General features: G+C 42.1%; 1 protein-coding gene across 3 annotated transcripts in view; it reads right to left on the reverse strand.

Moving 5' to 3' along the window:
* PID1 (phosphotyrosine interaction domain containing 1) overlaps positions 1 to 19,113 on the reverse strand; it is an 87,635-nt gene that overhangs the window by 65,773 nt on the left and 2,749 nt on the right. Inside the window, exon 1 of one of the 3 annotated variants that reach the window (XM_057417135.1) lies at positions 17,800 to 18,310. The exons of the other annotated variants lie outside the window; for them this stretch is intronic. The gene's annotated coding sequence lies outside the window, so the exon portion shown is untranslated. Of the gene's footprint in view, positions 1 to 17,799; positions 18,311 to 19,113 lie in introns of those variants that run through there. 3 annotated transcript variants of the gene reach the window in all.

Below are 19,113 nucleotides of genomic sequence, written 5' to 3' on the forward strand. Positions count from 1 at the left end.
AGGCTTTGCTTTTAGGGCTCCACTTGGGAAGTCAGAGGGCAGTCAGAGCTGAATGCCCAAAACAGACACTTCTCTTCCTGAGGGCTGATTCTGAGCTACACGACAGAGGGCTGTTGTCTTGCTTTCCAAGCATTACCATTATTTAGAAGAAAGAAAAAGTGTGACATTTTAGTCCAGCAGCAAAGCTTGAAACAGATAACCTCAGAAGTAGAAAGTCTGGGCATACTGTTAACTGAAGTCACAGAATCCGAGAGGGGTCTTTAACTCCATGTTAATTTATTACTGCTAATTCTGCTCTGACCTTTAATCCAACTACACTATTTTCAGTCTTGGATGGCTTTAAGGAGAAGAAGGTTTCCTTGTTTGATTTTTATTCGATTTTGGATCCCAGGTTCTCTGCCTTGAACAGATTTTCAAATGACGTTAGAAAATCCTCTGAAATAACATCCGTCAAGTTTTGCATGCACAGCTATTTGCACAAGCCAAATCTATAGTTTTACAAGACAATCAGCTAGATAAACATGTCTGCTCCGTTCTGAGCAGCTGATGAGTGCAGGAGACCTTTGATCATTCAACAAAGCCTGCTCCCTCCTGGGTACAATCCAGCAACCACCATAACAGAAGTGTTGCAAGTTTTGCTTTTTCCCATCTTTAAATGCTGTTTGGATATCACATGCACCTCAGTGTCATACACACTACAATGAGCATAACAGAGAAAAATCACAGGTTGAAGAGCTACAGTATCTCCCTGCAGAAACAGGAACACAAACTACCAACATTTTCTGTTGTTCAAGCCAGGCAAGTGTATGCAGTAGCTATCCATCAAGGATGACCATGGGTTTTGACTGTGGCACAACACAAAATCTATAAATGCATCTGCTTAAACACTGATTTTTAACAAGAATTAATTTGTTGAAATAAAGGTTAGAAATTATTTGAAAACCATAATAATCCATGCAGTGCTCTATCACTAGTATAAAGACTAAAAGGAAACCAGCTTCAACCGGCACATGAAACAGGGCTGTGGTTATAATCTATTTTCCCTGAGGCATCTGTAGAAAAGTGCTTAGTTCCAACTCCTGCCCTACGACATAAGCAACTCCACTTTCATGTTTTATCACCATTATAGTCAGAAATTAACAGACTCTGGTCGCTATCACTGATATTCCCAACCCAGCAGAGTAAAGCCACTTTTGAAGCAGATTTGGCATTGCCTTTTCTGCTTACATGGTGGACAAATCACAAATGCACTCTACTGTGAAGCTGACAATATTTAATAGTGCTTAATGGTGCAGTATATATCTGAGGGTGCAAGCATCTATCTAGAAAACAAATTAATTCATCAGCGGTAGCACAGTTTCCCTCTTGCCTTCCTCCCTGAATGCACCCGGCCGTATTGGACAATGGGAGTAACATGCAAATAAATAGCAGTATTTATTTGCTAAAATACCATCTCAGACAAGAAAATTTTGGGGAAGAAACAGGAGACAATTTTGAAAACGGCATAAGCAATACATGCACCATTGAAGAAATAACACATAGGATGCAGGGTTAAATCTCAGGGTAACGTGGCAGGGCTACTTACACAACCCATGCCAGCTGCCCCAGGTTGCATAAAAAACTCCCAGAGTGTTGCTGCCCCATAGTAGGTTAGATTGTAAATAGCCCAAATGCCCCCTACAGCTGCTTCATCATCATGATCAATTGTCATAGGAGGTAGCTATCTTTAGCTTTATGTGTGCATACACAGCAGAAGGAACAAGCAATACAAGGCTCATTTTTCCCTAGCCCATTCAGATTGGAAGAGATTCTCCTCCAGTTCAGCACACAAAGTGCTCTGGCTTCAGCCTCTTTTCCGTTTGGCACACAATCAAACCGTACTTAGAGGAAATCCAATGTTTCTATAAGAGTTGCATCTCAATAAATTGTGTCTTACCTCTCTTCCCTATCCATGTTCAAAGGGAGAGAACACTGCATGGCTTCCAAATCCATTCCCATTTGAACATTACTTTCCATCTGTACATGTTTCAACTTTCAAAACCGCACTCAGTATGAAAAACAGCACAGCAAAGAAGCAAGGTTGTCTTACTGTATTATATTCATTTAATTTCTTAGTGAAGTCCCCCAGGCAAAGTTTTAATGTTAAAGCAATTCTTGCTTCATTTTAACGATCCACTGATGCACAGCTGATAGCCCAGCTCATTAGAAATTACAAGACACTATTTCAAGAAATGCCATAATTTATCAGGCAGAGATTAGTCATGCCTTGCACAGCAGCCCAGATGCACACTACTAACTGTCTCTTACACTTTCCAAACCCACCTCTGAAGTCCCTCAATTTTGGGCTCAGCTGCCTATGGTGCATGAAGTCACATGACAAATCTTCCTGCTACAGCGACAAAGACATCATCTTCTACCTGCTGTTTTTCCAAGAGGCTTAGCTACATTTAAAAATGCATTAATTCCACTTGAGTGACAACCCTTTCTTCAGGTTAAGCATTTGCACCCATATACGCAGCTATAAAACTCATTACAGGAAGAACCGTTGAAGATAAATATTCCAATCTTTTTTCTTTCTTTGAAACTTTATGATGTTTACATAGCATGAAAAGTCACACATTGGTTTGATTAAGGAATTGAGCCCAAAACAGTGACAGAGCTCTCACTTTGTGCTGCTGGACATGGGTTCTTGGTCAGCTGACTTGATATCCCACTGATCAGATGGCACACCCTAGCCATGCAAATTATAACAAAGTAAGGAATAGTTAGTAAGCCGGGAGGATGTATAATCTAGTCCTCAAAGTATTCTTTCGAGGAACTGTTTTCACTTCCCGCAAGTACTCCCCAACACACAGGAGATACCAGACTTTGGACTCACATAATATGGGAATGAAGCACCTCCCCTACCCATCAGTAAGTTTCTTTCCAAGAAAACAAGGATCAGAAGGAAGCGGTAAACTCCTCCCAAGCCCTCATTACAAAGATACATGCATGGGACCATACAACATACTGACAGCCAAGTGATAATTCCCTCAGGAAACTCAGGTGGTGGCTCTGGTAAACTAGGTGCTACTCCCAAGCAAGACACTGCAAAATCACAGTGCCTTCCTGATCCACACTGAGACTGCAAACATCACACTGTTTGGCTTGCAGTTTTGTGATGCTTTCTGGAAGAAAACCTTATTTTTAACCTAAGCCCACGAGAAGGAGATTAACTGCCCTTAAAAAATACTTAACAACCTCTTTGCTTGTTATCAAGTCACCATACATATGCCAGATGAGCACTGTAGACAATGATAATGCATTAAATAAACACTACTGTTAAAATCCATAAGCTTACTTATTACTAGTTTGAGACATACAAATACCTACAGCTTATTCAGTTCAAGAATCCTCTGCTGTCAAAATGTCCATTCAGCAGCCTTGCCAGATACTGTTTCACAATACTACAGGCCCACTTATTCATAAACAAATCATTAACATTCTTGACATAAATCCATAGTGTACAACAAATCCCAGCTATGATAGTGTTTTACTACATTTGCTGTGCCCATCATGAATGGGAGTTCTGTTTTCACCAAAAAAAAACACCCTCAACAAATAAAAGGCAAATTATTCCCTGTGAGAAAACTGCCAGGATGAAATGCCTATGCACAGATTACGAACTAATTATCAAGTTCATAGAGTAATAGACCTGGTATTCAGTTAGTGAAATAGGCTGCCACAATTTACGCAAGAAATTTTCTTGGTAGAACTGTAATAATTAAGAAAATCTGATAGTAAAATATGTCATTACAGACTTTAAAAATTTCCTCAGCTACAACAAGAACCTTTTATACATTCCTGGTTTTCCACACACCGGCACAAGAATCATCTGAAAAGATCCTTCCAAAGCCCTTCAGCATTCACTCACTGCCAAGGGTTTATTTACAGTCCTAGATCACAGGGTTTCACCCAAGCCCAGAAATGATCAAGGCCCACTTTTACACACATACATCACAACTTATATCAGACTAATTAAAATAAAGAGAATAGAACACGTATCAGGACCAGGCCGCTTCTCCCTGAAGATACTCTGCATAGATGGCAGCACTGAGCAATAGTTTAAATCACGGTTTCCCCAAAAATCACGATCCACAGGTAAAAACCTCGGCAGGTACCCCAAAAAAACCTCCATCACACAGGCAGCATCCCCCTCACCGAGAGGCACGGAGGGCACAGAAGGACAGGATTCTCCGCCCAGGGCTGGTCTGCAGCAGGGGGCATGTTCCCACAGCACCTCCCAGGACAGACCAGGCATCCTCACACAGCATGAGCCATTAGCAGCAGCTGTCTGCCAGCAAAGCTTCGGGAATCACGGGGTTAAATCCTCTATCCTTAATTCACTAACGCCTTCCTCACCATATTTAAAGAATTAAATGTCTCTCTGAATGGCCATATTTAAGTAATAAAAAAAATAGAGAGAGTGGGAGATAATTAACTTTCTATAGATTCTTCACAGATGAGAAATGCTCACAAGACTTCTCCCTGGATTGACAAATATAAAGTGGACTGTCTTCTGTGCTGGCTGCCAGCTCAGCCCAGGAAATAAAAGATGTTTTCAATTCCAGGAAAGATACGTGTGCATTGAAACACTGAATACTTAGCAAGGCCTCAGTCCTGCAAGAAATCAGACCCTTACTTACCATGCAGGGCACAGGCCTGTGGCCACTGGTGGCTGCTCACAGTGGGTAAAAATACACATATGACTGAAGTTTTGCAGCAATGAGACCTTTTTACTGTAAATACATGCATACTTTTACAACAATTACACCACAGCATTTATTAGGGGCATGCCCCCCTCTTTTTATTTCCATTGGCATGGCTTTTCCATTCACAGCTTGTTTTAGTTTGTGACAATTTCACTGCAGTGCCCTCACATATCAATATGTACAGCATGAATAACTCACAGTCTTTAGGTCTGACCCTCCGAGAGATGTTCTGCAACTCAGGAGAGCAAGTTTACAGGATCTATTTATGGGTCTCACTCTGTACCCAGCCTTCAAAAACATTTCAAAGCTATTTTTTCCAAAAAACACAGCTACTGAAGAACCACTAGGGTTGTCTAGCGTGGCTTGTGGTACCACAGAGGTCACCAGCCCTAACAGTTCTTCCTTTTACCCCCAATGAACCAAAGTAGTAACATATCTGTTAGTAAGGAAAGTATCTCAGCGGAAAGAGTGCAAGGGATGAATAAATTCTGGAATTACCTCATTTGCCAACAGGTTTTCTGAGCATCTCAGCAGCACAGTTTTAGCTGTTGTCTGCAACAGTAGCAGATATAAAAGCCAACTTTGAAAAAAAGTGACAACAATTTAAGTCAGAAAATCACAAGTGATCACACGTCTGTAGAAAATGAGGCACTACAGAAATCTGAGACTATGAGAGTAAGGCTAAAGGGATACATGACTTGAAAGAAGGCAAACAGCTCTGCTGGGGATCAACAAAGAAATCAGACAAGCAGTCTGATTAGTAAGCAGTCATCTGCAGTAGGATACAACAGCAAAATGACACTGAAACCTTAGTGCCAAGGGACCCAAGAAAATGGCAGTGCTGCATAGTCACCCAGTAAGCACCCAGTTAGGACACACACAATACGCAGCTTTGTTGAGCAGCGGCCGGGAGAGGGCAGGAGCGAAAACACCTAATACTGGAAAACTCGGAGGGAAAAGGGCACTCACAATCTGGAATAATTTCATGCTCCTGAGTTATGGGTAGCTCAGGGGACTTGCAGGGCAGCTTGCTAAGAGGGAGTACTGCCAGCAAAATACTGCCCGGAAAGCATCTTAAAGCCCCTACACTGGCCCATAAAGAACTGCAGCAGGCAAAGAAGGCAACAGCAAAACCCTTGCATTAACGGGGAGGCTGATCAGAAATTTGCAGGACAAATTTGCAACCTCTGATTTCTCATTTTCTGGAAATACCGGTATCACCAACCCCAACTTTCCTTTGCTGACTAGTAACAGCACAAAGAAACCCCATCTTTTAACCCTTTACAAACCAACAGCTGCATGTCACCTGGCACTGCAAACAGCTCTTCATCAACCTGGTTTAGAAGCATAAATAAACACTACACTTTCATTCATAATGGAAAAGCTGGTCATCAAAACCCATCTGTCACTGGCCGTGCTCCAAAACACGTCCCATGGCAAAATCCAGCTTATCCTTGCAAACCTGTGTGTGGTGCACATATCACGCACAGTGCTCCATCAGGAGCACTCACCTACACACCTATCTCCTTCAACACATTAATGCTGTATTTTGGCCGCAGATCCAGTTCTTTAAAAAAAAAAAAAAAATTAAAAAAAAAGAAAAAAAATATATAAGGAGAAAACCTAAGGCACAATCCTCAGGCCCCTGCTCCAGCAGCACAGTTGTCAGTATTTTAACAGCAATTTCAAACAGGAGCAAAGCCAAGCCTGAATCCTCAGATTATCCTTTACAAAATCCCAGCACTGGTGTTAGCAAATGAAAAAGATCAAAGCAGCAGGCTCAGACGGACTGTTATTTCTGTACCTATGTTTATTAATATGAGGTACATAAAACTGAGAAAAACTGAGGAAGCGCTACAAAAACACATAGTGATTTAGTTAACCAGAACAGCAAACTAAAAGCTGATTCTTTCCTTCGGCCAGGAAATATTTTCAAGCTGTTTCTTTTACAGCTAGTCACTGGGTAGGAAATGCTTTTTAGACAGACAAATATTTTCTTTTCCAGAAGACTCCATAAAAACCATGCACAGAGCACAGTGTACATTTTGATGAGAATTAATTACATGTTTACTGTGGTAGTCCAATACATGGATAATCCCCGAATATTGTCTAAACAACTTATTTCCTCCCGTAAATGAACTATGGTCAACAGAAACAAAACAGTTTGATGATTTTTTTTTTTTTTAAAAGAAGAGGCAGAGCACTGGCAACACATCTGCAGACTGTAAAAAGCCAAAAAGCAACACCAGAAGATACAGGAGGATGTCCTTTGTGCACCTTCCAGTCTTTATTAGGTAAAGGTATTCCAGAATAAAATGTTACAAATAGAGTTTGAGATGTCCTAATAATGTCCTACAAATAGAATTGAGATGTCCTAATACACAAAGATAATGTCCTACACTCACAGCTATTAATTCTTAAGAGCTCTGTGCTGTAGTTTATTATTATCATCTAGAACTGAAGGATGGTTGTGTCGATTCTGTTTCTCCCCAGTGACTAAATCATGTATTCGCTAAATAATTTATTAATGTCAAAGGGTGACATTTTTCAATTAAGATAATAAGATTCTGGAGGCTCTGGCCATCTGATCTCTGCTTGTGCATACTCTTGCCAATTAAGAAAAAAAAAGAGAAAAAGGGAAGCAGACTGACAAACTGACTTTATTTAAACTGAGTACTAAGTGCTAACAATTTAGCATTAATCTTACCACATATCTGTAGCTACATACCAAGAATATAAGAATAAATATACTAGTAACCACATAGTGTTAGGGGTTTACACAGGGTTAATAAGATATTAATCCCACATCTACTGTTTAAAATAATTCTTTTTATTGACCCACTGGCCTAGAGAAAAAGAAACAACAAACAAACAAACACAACCCAAACACAAAGAACAACAACCACACAGTGAAAGTTAAGATAAGCTACACAGGGTAAAACTTCAAAATCCCACGAAAGTTCAGTAAAATAAAGTCTGAGGAATAATCCTGCACTGGAGGCGAGTTGGTTCAGACATTACTAAGCACTGGCCAGACTCCACATGCTTTCTCTTTGCTTTATTTTACTTACAATTAGTTTGCAAGAGACTATGATTAGCTAGAAAAACCATATTCCGTTTTGACTTCCAGGTGTACAAAGCAGAACAGCATTAAATATTTCCTAGAGCAAACCTTGGGTCTCTACACAGGGTGCAGTAAGCCACCACATGGGGTAACCAGCCCCAGCAGTGAGACCCTGCACAGCATTTACTGCACAGTCTCTCCCTATAGAGCCCATTAGCTCCTAGTCGGGTCTATCAAGGCAAGCAGGCAACTGAAGGCACTGGGTGACACAGCAGTCTCAGGCAGACGCCTGCCTCCAAATTCTGCCAAAGCTTGGTTCAAAGGCTGGACCCATACAAACCACTACGTACATGAAAATTTTACAGAGCACAAGATTAGAGCCCAATTCTCTATAGCAGTGTGCGCTGCCAGCCATACTCCCTGCCCTGCTGGAGATCTGGACTTCAGCATCTCTGTACCCTGCTCATGTCCATACATACAGGAAGGATTAGAAGGGCCAGAGAATGTGACAACAATGCCAAGTATTGTGAATCACCCAGGCAAAGCAAGTGGTGTTATTCTGGCGCAGACAGCATCACACCCGCTTCATCAGGATAACGTCCCTGCACAGAGTAGAGGATCCAGTGCACGTCACCTCGTCACTGGGGGCGCTGCAATCACCTCTTTCGCAGCGGAAAAACTGATTATATTAAGGAGGTGATGATATGCTGCTAAATCATTCCTCCACACCTCCAGTAGATGGACAAGTTGTTCTGTGTCAGTTTGTTCCCACTGCAAAACAGTGGCCAAGTCTCCTGGAAAAGTCCCAACAGCCCTGCTCCCTCCCTGGCCAGCTGAGCCCACTAGCACTGTGAAAGGAGTCTTTACCTCCTCCTTTAGCTAGAGAGTCCTAATAAAGGGACTTTATTAAAACTCTGACTTAAATAAAACTGCACTACTGCCTGTTGACACCTAGTAACTGGGATGCTACAAAGACTAATTTTTCTGGAAACTGTATTACACAGCAGAACAGCTCTGCACTGATGGCTCTGCAGCACAGTTGCAATGAGTAACAGTGACTAACTTCATTATCTGACTCCTCAAACTCAGATCTGGGAAGTCAGGTATGGCACCAGTAAGGCACTGCAAAGACTAGGTCATTTTAAAGCAAAAGTTTCAGTCTGATTTTATGCAGGTCTATACTGAGTTTTAAAGCTCAGTAAAGAGACCAGAAAGCTGTTTAAAAATTTGTATATATATACATATATATATAAAATCACTAGATAGATTTTGGGCTAATAGGGAAGAATATGACTGTACTTTCCTGTTGTCCCATGTATGGATTTGAGACTAAGAAAACATAGGAACAATGTGGTTTTTTTTCCCAGGATGAGGCAGACTGCTCTCTAACTTCAGTAACGATGGCTGCTGGGTAAGAAACTTTTCTGTTCCCGAGAAATGCTGAAAAAAAATAAAAACCAGAGTGGGCCTTTTAAGCCCTTTGAACAAAGTTTTCACAGGAAAATATGAAAATAAGAAAAGACCTCAGAAACAGACTGAATTCACAAACACAAAATATGGTTTTCAGCTGAAAACCAAACATATTCTGTCACAGGAAAATATAAAAGTAAGAAAAGGCCTCAGAAACAGACTGAATTCACAAATACAAAATATGGTTTTCAGCTGAAAACCGAACGTATTCTGAAGCCGGGCGCAGGCTGCGCACTGTGCTGGGGCACATCTGCAGGCATCATGGGGCTCTGAGGCTGACAGCCAGTGACGCTCAGAGACCGCTACCAGGGCGGCCAGCACAGCCCTGCACTGACTCTCCTGCAAGAGATCCACACTCTCTTTCCCTGTGCAGAGGGGAGAAACCATGCGACTGTGAGGCTTACTAACACTTCCATAAGTATTTTGTAAAGCAGCTTTCCCCCCTCCCCTATGCAAGCAGACAGCAAGCTCACAACATGTCAGAGACTTTCCTCTGTCAGATATATAGCAGCCCCTTATCCAAACAGCATTAGGACCCAGTCCAGAATAACTTCAGTAACATGCCCTTTCCAAAAAAGAATCATACAGAAATGTTCAGTTCAGCTCTTTTAGACATTAAGCCTTGTCACATATCACTACTCTTAAAAAAAAAACAACAAAGAAAAAAAAACAAATCAGATAAAATTTGACTCTTAAAAATATATTAAGTTTCTTCTCAGTCAGAGTTAAAGAAACATAGAGTAACTCCACTGGCATTAGCAATGGCATTTAAGTTTATACCAACATCCTCGAGAGCTGAATTTGGACCAGAAAAAAGGCCCACATATAGACAGGGGCAAAGTTTATGCCCAAGTCAACAAAATGACATCTCTTCAGACATTAATAACTTCTGAAATCTCTAGCTTGACACAACATTAGTGATTTAAATGCCAAACCACATTCACTCCATTTATCTTGGAAAGCTCCACAACCATGTAAGAACACCCTCAGACCATAGCAGAGGAATGAAAGGTCAGGCTGTTACTTCCAGAACGAGGGCAGTAAACTTCAGAATAAACAAGGTATGGGCATTTCCCTGGCCAGCGCTGCCCACTGCATGTAACTGTTTTTCCAGTATCATGTAAGCAGCATGAATAACTTCTGATGTTGAGAAATAAAAATCATAACCTGGAAAAACAATATAAATTCCCTCTGAAAAATAATGTAAACCAACCAGAAGTGAGCTGCTTCAGTGCAAGGTTTCTAGAGAGCTCCTGGACTGTGCCTGACCCCAGATCGATCACAGCTCACCACTCTCTGGTCCCCAGCTGCTTCTTCTACTCCCAGAAGCTCTACATCTCCACAAAACTTTTAACATTAGTCCAAAGCTTTCCTTGATTTTGCCTTTCTGACAAATGTCCCCAGATACCTTCACCTATACCAACCTCAGTGCCCCAGAGCACCCCTGCTCTAACCTGCTGGAGCACAGTCCCAGGCTCAAAAAAAAAACAAAAACAGTGGGAGCTTGTCCAACCATGGGGGAGAAATCCCTAAGCTGCAACTCCAAGATGCCTCTTTTCAGATGAAGGTCTTGCCGTAAGTCATTTCACCTGGCACTTGCAGCTCATGATCTCTTCAAATCTGACTCTTCTTAGGGGAGAAGAACTCCATCATTTCTTCAGGCTGAAACTTGTCAGCATTTTAAACATGGGGAAGGGTGTGGGAGAGTGGCTTCAGGAAAGGAACAATTAAGAAGTAACTAACCAGAACTTCAGTGAATATTTTTCACTGTCATGAAGTGCCCAGTCTTTTCATCTCCTTTGCTTATGAGAGGCAGTCATGTTGCTCATTTAGAGACTGGTCCCAAGCTTGCTGTGATGGCCAGAAAGGCTGCCCTTTGCCTCTGCAGACCCTGTAGCAAGACTGGTATTTCTGAGATGCTATTTCCTACACCAGGCAGCCCCAGTCCCCAACTGGACACCCCCAAGGAAGTTATCTGAACTCCATCCATGTTAGCTGTTGAGGAAAACAAAATCCCAGGTCTTTGCAGGAGGGTAACCCCTTGGAACCATGCATCCTGCTACCAAGCCAAGAGCTGCAGGATTGTGAAGGGGAAACACAAGGAGTTACACACAACCTCAAAGCTACAAGAAAGAGAAAGAAGTGAATATTACAACACTAGGCTTGCGGGGAAAGGCAACAGCAGAACATACATGGTTTCCTGTAACCTTTTAAACTGTGCCACTCTTCCTTCTATGGCAACTCTGTATTTTAGAGGTACAAGATTAAAATGTTGTCCTTTGAAAATTTTACACGTCCCAGCATAGGCTTCAGGCTCTTTAACGAGAAAAAGAGCCTCTAAACACCAGATCAAAATAAAACGGTCACTCACAAACATTTCCTAAAATTCCTTATAAACCACTGGAAAGTAACATTGCCATCTCAAATGGCAAGGTGAAAGTTAACAGATTCAAAGGCACATCCCTCTGCACGGAGATAAGCCTACATTCCCAAATCCGAGTGATTTAACATATATTTGTCAAAGAGAACTGTTAATCTATTATAAAGTAGCTTTCCTTCTGCAGACCTCAGCACTGATGCTCTATCAAGAATGTGAGGGCTCTGCTTCTCCCATCATCCCAACCATGTATGCCAACAGGCAGCTTTCTTAGTGGCAGTGCTGCAGAGCCTGGGGAAGCCCAGGTCACAAATCCACAGTTCCCGGGGGCAGCCCAGCTTCCAAAGGAGTCGGGCTCAGTGCCTGGGCTGCCCCCTGCGCCTTGTCCTCAGCTGGAAGATCACCAGGCTTCAGGTGTCTCAGGAATCACTGCTAAGCTCACTCTTCATTGCCTACCAGGAAAATTAATCACCCAGCACTCTTTAACTGCCCTGCTCATCCCTCCAGCAGTTCATTTTAGCAGGAGGCACCAAAGCTGTCTGTGCTATCAGAATTTTCTCAGACACATGGTACCACGCTCAATAGGCCCTTTCAACCAAACTGTCAAGAGGACCGACATAAAATTTTCAAAATATTCTTCCTTCTGATTCTAATCCAAACAACAGAGCACAGCTGTGAAAACTGAAGCTTGTGCAGATCCACACTGGTACAGGCTCCTTCTTAAAAGCACTGGGACAAGATTCAAGCTTCTATATTTTCTGATTCAAATTTATAGTCGAGCACAGAAAATTCCCACGACTAGGGAAAAAAGAAAGATGCTTAAGATGACATTTTCCTGAAAGATGAAAGAAATTCACTGCGATCTTCTGCTGATGCACTGCGCAGTGAGCCGCGGCAGAGGTACATTCTATGTCCCAACACCCAGGCAGCTGGGGGAGCTGCAGCTTGGTGTTTGCCTAAGTCCCAAAAAGTACTTTTCTGCTTTAAAATAAAAAAAAAAAAATCCAGATGGAAAAGCTAAAAATGGGCAAAAAGTTCTGTTAAATAAATAGTCTCAAATGAGGGGGAAAAAAAGATTAAAACCCCTGGGATTGTAATCAGATGTATCTTTTTCTAACAATTTTGCTGTTTGCTGTTACACTCTCCACCTCCAAGCTGGAACCAGAAGAACCAGCACATCATAACACAACTCTTCTCATGGTGTTCCTCACCCCAACAGAAGAAAATACTAGAAAACTGAGGACAAAATTTCTTAACAAAACACTAGAAAATAAGTTCAGCATATTAATTTGGAGTGGAGAGTTTTGATGGATAATAACAGAAGTTTTGTTTGCCTGGCTTTTTAACCAGAATAACTGAAAGGAGGGGTTACTTCCCCTCCCCAAGAAACTAAACCATTTTCAGGTCTCAGAAAGCACAGATTAATCCTGACAGCAAGAAAGCTGGTCTGCAGCTACAGGAAAGCCACAGAGCAGCTGAGAGCTGCTCAGAGAGAAAATGCTGTGTCCGACTGTCCCTTCTGTCTCTCAACACCCAGACTCAGGGAGGGAGTGGAGAGCTAGGAACTTCTAGGCCCAGATGATGTATTTGATGTAGCCACCACCACGGGGATCCCACACAGACCTCAAACTCCTCTGTCCTGGCTTTCTGCCAGCCAACACTCTTGGGAAGAAGTTCCATAGCATGCAGAGATGTTTCTTTTAAATGAGACTATACAAACTTTCTTGATCTCCTGTAAGAGCCCAAAGGGCAGGATCACTGCCCTGCTCTGCAGTCTAGTCAGGCTCAAGGTTGGTACTGACCCCAGCGGAGCTTGGACCAGATCCCACTGCAAGATTTCACGGCAGCTACTCCGTTTGTGGGACCAGATTCTGAACATCACTTCCCTTCTCCAGGCACTAAATGACAGAGCAAGTTTTCAGAAGAGCTCATTCCACCAGGTAAAACACACCCTGGAAAAGCCTGGCCCTAAATGGAGGCTCTGAATACTTGGAAACTAACTCCAGGATAATTCTGAAGGCTTCACACAAAACGTATGGAATAACCATCTCTCAAATGCTGAGGGAGTCTGGCACAGGAAGAAAGGAGGTGGCCACAAATCTGAGCTTCAGGACACTTAATTAACTTTCTAACTGTTCTCAGTGTTCTTGGCAGCTCCCATCAAATACCTGTGGAGAAAATGTTTTCACATGAGGAGACGCTGGAAAATTGTCTGGCATGACAGAGACCCAATACCACGAAGGGGCATGATGTGAGAGTGCTGACTGTGCCAGTGCTACAGCACAAAGATCCCAAACTGAACAGCACTGCACTTGCAGCATAGCTCACTCAGTAAAATTCATTATTAGTAACTCAGGTCAGAAATGTAGCTGTTAACATTTTTGGAAGCACAACCAGACATTAGGTTGTGAGAGGGGAGTGAAACAGCCCAAAAAAGGTCCTCAACATGCTCCAGACCTTCCACCCCCTCCATTGAAGCACACGGCACAACAGAGTAGGGGAAGCCTGTGAGGGAATAGAGGCAAACAGCTGGAAAAGCAAAATTTTTATGTTTCCAAATTGACACTGGAATTATTACCACCAATAATAATTGTCAGAAAAGCAGTTACTGTTTAAATCCTCCTGATGAAAACATGTATGGAGCTTTTCAGAAAGACCAACACTTCAGAAGCCATCACTGAACTGCTAAGGCAAGGATCAGAGCAATGAGATCAACTTAACCATTCCAAGACTGCGTATAATTTTGTTGGAATGCCATCATTAAAGGAATATCAAATACCAGCAATACAGAACTTTTTTTCTTCTTCTTCAGTTTCACGCACACTCCACATTTTCAGTGTTTCAGCAGGAAAAGTGAACCATGAAAAGCCATATTAGATCTTCTCAGGACACATTTACAATCACCCGCATTTAAAATTTTTGGTCAAAGAGTTCTGACGCACTTATTCAGAAACAGCCCAAAAGACTAACACTCTTATCACCAGCAACTTTCGCAGCTATTATCTGAAGTGCAAATAAGTTCCATTATTATAGGTGAAAGCACCATAGGGAAGAAAAAAAAAAGGCAAGTACTAAATATTGCTTAAAGAGACTTTTCCACTACACATTTACATGTCCCTGGGCCAGACTCTCATCTTGCTTATGCAGAGAGCCAAATCGCAAATTAAGTCACCAGCATACTGCGCTATGTGCAGGGATGCTAGCACAAAGCCTCAGCAGCATAGCAAACCTCCCATCACCCGGCCGAAGGTCTGTCTGCTGCAAACACAATCATGCTTGGAAGGAAATGGTGACACTCTGGACACACCACTGCTGACTGTCCTGCTGGCTGCCACCAGGGACAAGAGAAAATAAGAAACAGGCTGTTAAAATTCTGAATTACTTTGACTGAATGCTTTGGTTTGCCTTCCTTCAAGGAAATCATTGCTTTATTATTACTTTTTTTATTATTTTCTTGGCCATCAAACAGACTGTCAGCTTCATAAACAGAAACTACTAGTACACTATAAACAAACTCTTAAGATCATTTTCTAGGGGGCTTTCCACAAGACAATCAATGATTCTGATTTTCTTTTGGTCATAGAATGCTTCCCAAAATTAGCATTTTTCCAGAGCCATTCATTTTCTACAAAGAATAAATAATGTAGAAAAAAGGAACTGCCCAACCTAAGTGGTGCCAGATGAGGTTTCTGGAATCACACAGCTTTGTTTTAAAGATCCCCGACTGCTGTAAAGTCATAGCAGCAAACTAATGCAAAAAAATCCGATGCCTTGAAAGATATCCCGAAGCTATACAGTGCCAAAACATTGGGCTATAAGACTTCCTGGACATTCGCATCCACATGACTCAAGCTTATATTTCAAATACTTTTCACTTTTTCCTTCTGACATAATATTTAATGAAACCAGAGTTCAGTAATAGTATCAGTCCTGCTATACATGTCTCACAGCAGTTTCTTCCTAGACAGCTGTTTGTGTGTTTTACACTTACAACCTGTTTGTGTTTGGTTTAAAAAGGAGGCTTTCCATATGCTTTTAAAAAATGTAAAACTATTGCTTCAACTGATTGTACACTGCATTTTTTAACATACATATGCATCCAAATACTGGGCATAAAATAGACAAGAAATTGATTTTGAAAGCACCAACAGCATCTAAAACCACATTATGCCTGAATACATGAAAATATTTGTCATAAAGCAATTGCACCTGTGATTATACATTAATGCCACCACACATGTGTAAGTCTGCCCAGAGCTGACTCTTCTTTAGTGAAAAGTTTCAATGTTCCTGACATGGGAAAGACGTTTGATGTGTATTAGTTAATGCACTTAATGTGCATGTATTTAGCAACAGAGTTTATCATCCCAAAACCTAAAAGTATCAGAATATTGAAGATGCAGTTACAGAGTACAGTAACAAATCCCAACAAAACTAGCAATGTGTTTATGAAGCCCCACAGAGCAGCACCCACAGGCAGGCCAGACGGTGAGCAGCAACACCCCCAGTACCGATGCTTTCATTTCTTTCTCTTCCATTAATAGCTATAATGTGTTTTTACTGCTGTATCTTAATGATTTGGAGGTAAATTACACCAACAAATCAAAGACTATGGTAAAGCAACCTTACACAAACTCATTTCCCATGGACTTCAGAGAGGCTGCACAAGTTAGAGGGTGGCAAAATTAAATCACTGTGTTCAGGGAATCAAACTTGCCCCAGTAAAGAAGGACCTGAGCTTCCTAACCTCCATCACCCACTTTTCTTCCTCTCATCTTGCCCACCCACAGCTCTCCCCCATAGCATTGTACAGTACACTAGAAGAGATGCAGAACTCTAGTTTATGAAAGAATTAAATTCTAGCAATATAAGAATACACTGCAACCATCTGCTATTAAATCTTTTCCCAGAAATGGCTTCAAACATTGGGTTTTGGTAATATTGAATTTCCAAATGAGCAGGCAGAGAATCACTGATGCCCTATCATGAACACCTGGCTATTTGCACATCCTCACGAAGCCACTTCACCAACCAATGTTCAGCCCTGAAGCAGGGCAGTGGTGGGCAGCAAGGGGACCAGATGATGGTACAAACTAAGTGACAGCTTGGCCAGGGCCAACTGTCTGCCAGAGAAAAGCATCTGAAACAGCAGCGTTTTCCCACCCAGACCCACAGGCAGGGACAGGATGCAGTTATGGAAGACAGCTCCACAACACGGCACTCCTATCTGTTCCTCACTACCTGACCCCACCAACTGTACCACCTGCAGAAGAAAAGCGAGAGCAACTCCAAAAGGAGGGCTGGTGGCCACAGCTCAGCTCAGGGATGCCTAGCATTATGGCATGAGGTTAGGCAGCAACAGCACCGCTGTGTCTCCCACTCCAGGGTAAAATTTATTTGGATGTAGCGATCCCTATTACCCACACGTGTTAAGAGAAGCAGGAAAACTTATAAACAGGCTTATAAACTGCATGACCTCGGAAACTATGCACCCACTGGGATTTATTATCTAGAAACAATGTCTGGCATCAAGTTTCCAAGAAAATTTAGGTTTCAAAGCAAATAGCAGCCATCTCTCAGACAGGCACACAAAACTGCTCAAAGATCTTGCCTGTTTTCAAAACCTACTTCAGAGTCCTCATGGGAGCATCGCCGAAGCCAGCGGCTCCAAAATCCCAGCTGCACTGGTGAAGGCTCCTGACCCTCAAGTCCCAAACCCAGCACAGAGGGTACATTTGGAAATAATTTTAAAGAAAGATTTCAGAAGATTTCTGGCATTGTTTCAACCAGTGCCGCTTCCACAGACTGCAAGCCAAAAATCAGAGCATACTTAAAACCATCTATAAGGTCTACTGCAAACACTGCAATGAAAACCATGCCCACCGCAAGCCCTGGACGGGAGCTCCAGCATTACAAGGAGGGAGAACAAGTCTTAAAAACCTGAAGCACTCCCTGGCCACTGCGCCAGGAAGGAGATGGGGAGGCACACACATGTTCAGTATGTTCACCCGCATTTTACTCAACACAAACCAGGAATGCTGCCACAGAAATTATAGGGGGAAAAAATCCTCAGAAAAGACAAAATCCCAGATCATCTCTTTTACATTAAGCATGAATAGTGCCAACGCCTGTATTACCTGCAAAATCAAAGTCTTCTCAAGTACCACACCAGAGACTCGGTGATCTCTATGGCATATTCCTGCAAAGTCCCAGCTGTGCAGTTTCCCATTTAACTGACTGTCCCACTAACTCTGGAAAAAATACAAATAACTGCAATGTTGCTATAGGTGAAAGAATCACAGAAGAGGAAAGGAACAGCAGAAGAAAAAGCAGGCTTCACTGTATTACATTTTCAAGGAAATCCCAGAAAACTGGATATTTACGTTTTTCTAGCTTATCCTTCTAACTCATTTAATTCAATTCAACATATCTTCCAGAAACAGCAAGGCTTCTTCATTAAGCAGCAGGATAACAGGAAAAGCTTCCATTAGAGAGAAGTGGAATGGAGAACAAAGTGACCAAAAAACATAAAAGTGATCACTGCTTATTCCAGCAAAACCAGAAACCAAAGCCTCAGGAAGGGGGGCATATTTCAGCAGCAGACAAAGCTTTCAGCAGCAAGTGTCCATGACAGCAGTGGGGATAAGTCCAGTTTATGCCGCAGCTCACTGCATTTTCGTAACAGAGCTGCCAATGACGCTTCATTCCTATTGCGTATGCATGAGTTCTGCTGCTGACCTCACTACTGGAATTGTACCCACCTAGTCAATGCCAAAAATTTCAGCACAAACTGAAACTTGACAGGACTCAGCACATTTGGAACAAAAGTAGATTTTACACAAACAGCCACAGACCGGGAACGTGCAGCCTTACCATACACTGCATGGGACTGGAAAAGGAGACCTAAGAGCAATAGATGACCACTGCACACTTTGTCAGAACATGAATGGAGCCTTCACACTGTGATGCTCGCCACTATTTAAGTTAAAACACACAGAGCTTGCTTTAGCAACGACGGTAGGACTGACCCGTACCAACAGGCATCCACTTCCAAGTCGCTTCATACTTTCCCTTACTGAACCAGGCCAAAAGAAATACTCTGAAAGATGAAAATATTTTCTCTACCGTTTTACTGATTATAGAGCTACAGCATGGACTAACAACAGACCTGCACTTCGCCACAGCTACATATAAACACAAGACACATTTGGGTCTAAATTACACCACATGCAACTCACACATTAAAATATCAAGAAAACCATGCCACATGCAACTCACACATTAAAACATCAAGAAAACCATGCCAGCTCCACACTTTTTGCACCCATACATCAACTCAGAGGAAGCGCTATAGAAGATGGGGCTGGACCTGTCATCATTGATTCCCCAAATATCCTACAGTAGCGATCTGGCATAACCTATATTGACAGAATACATGAATAGAGATCGTA

This window comes from Pezoporus wallicus, unplaced genomic scaffold, assembly GCF_028554395.1.
Source record: "Pezoporus wallicus isolate ANWC-B61680 ecotype Strahan unplaced genomic scaffold, APGP_CSIRO_Pwel_v1 contig_360, whole genome shotgun sequence".
NCBI lineage: Eukaryota > Metazoa > Chordata > Aves > Psittaciformes > Psittacidae > Pezoporus > Pezoporus wallicus.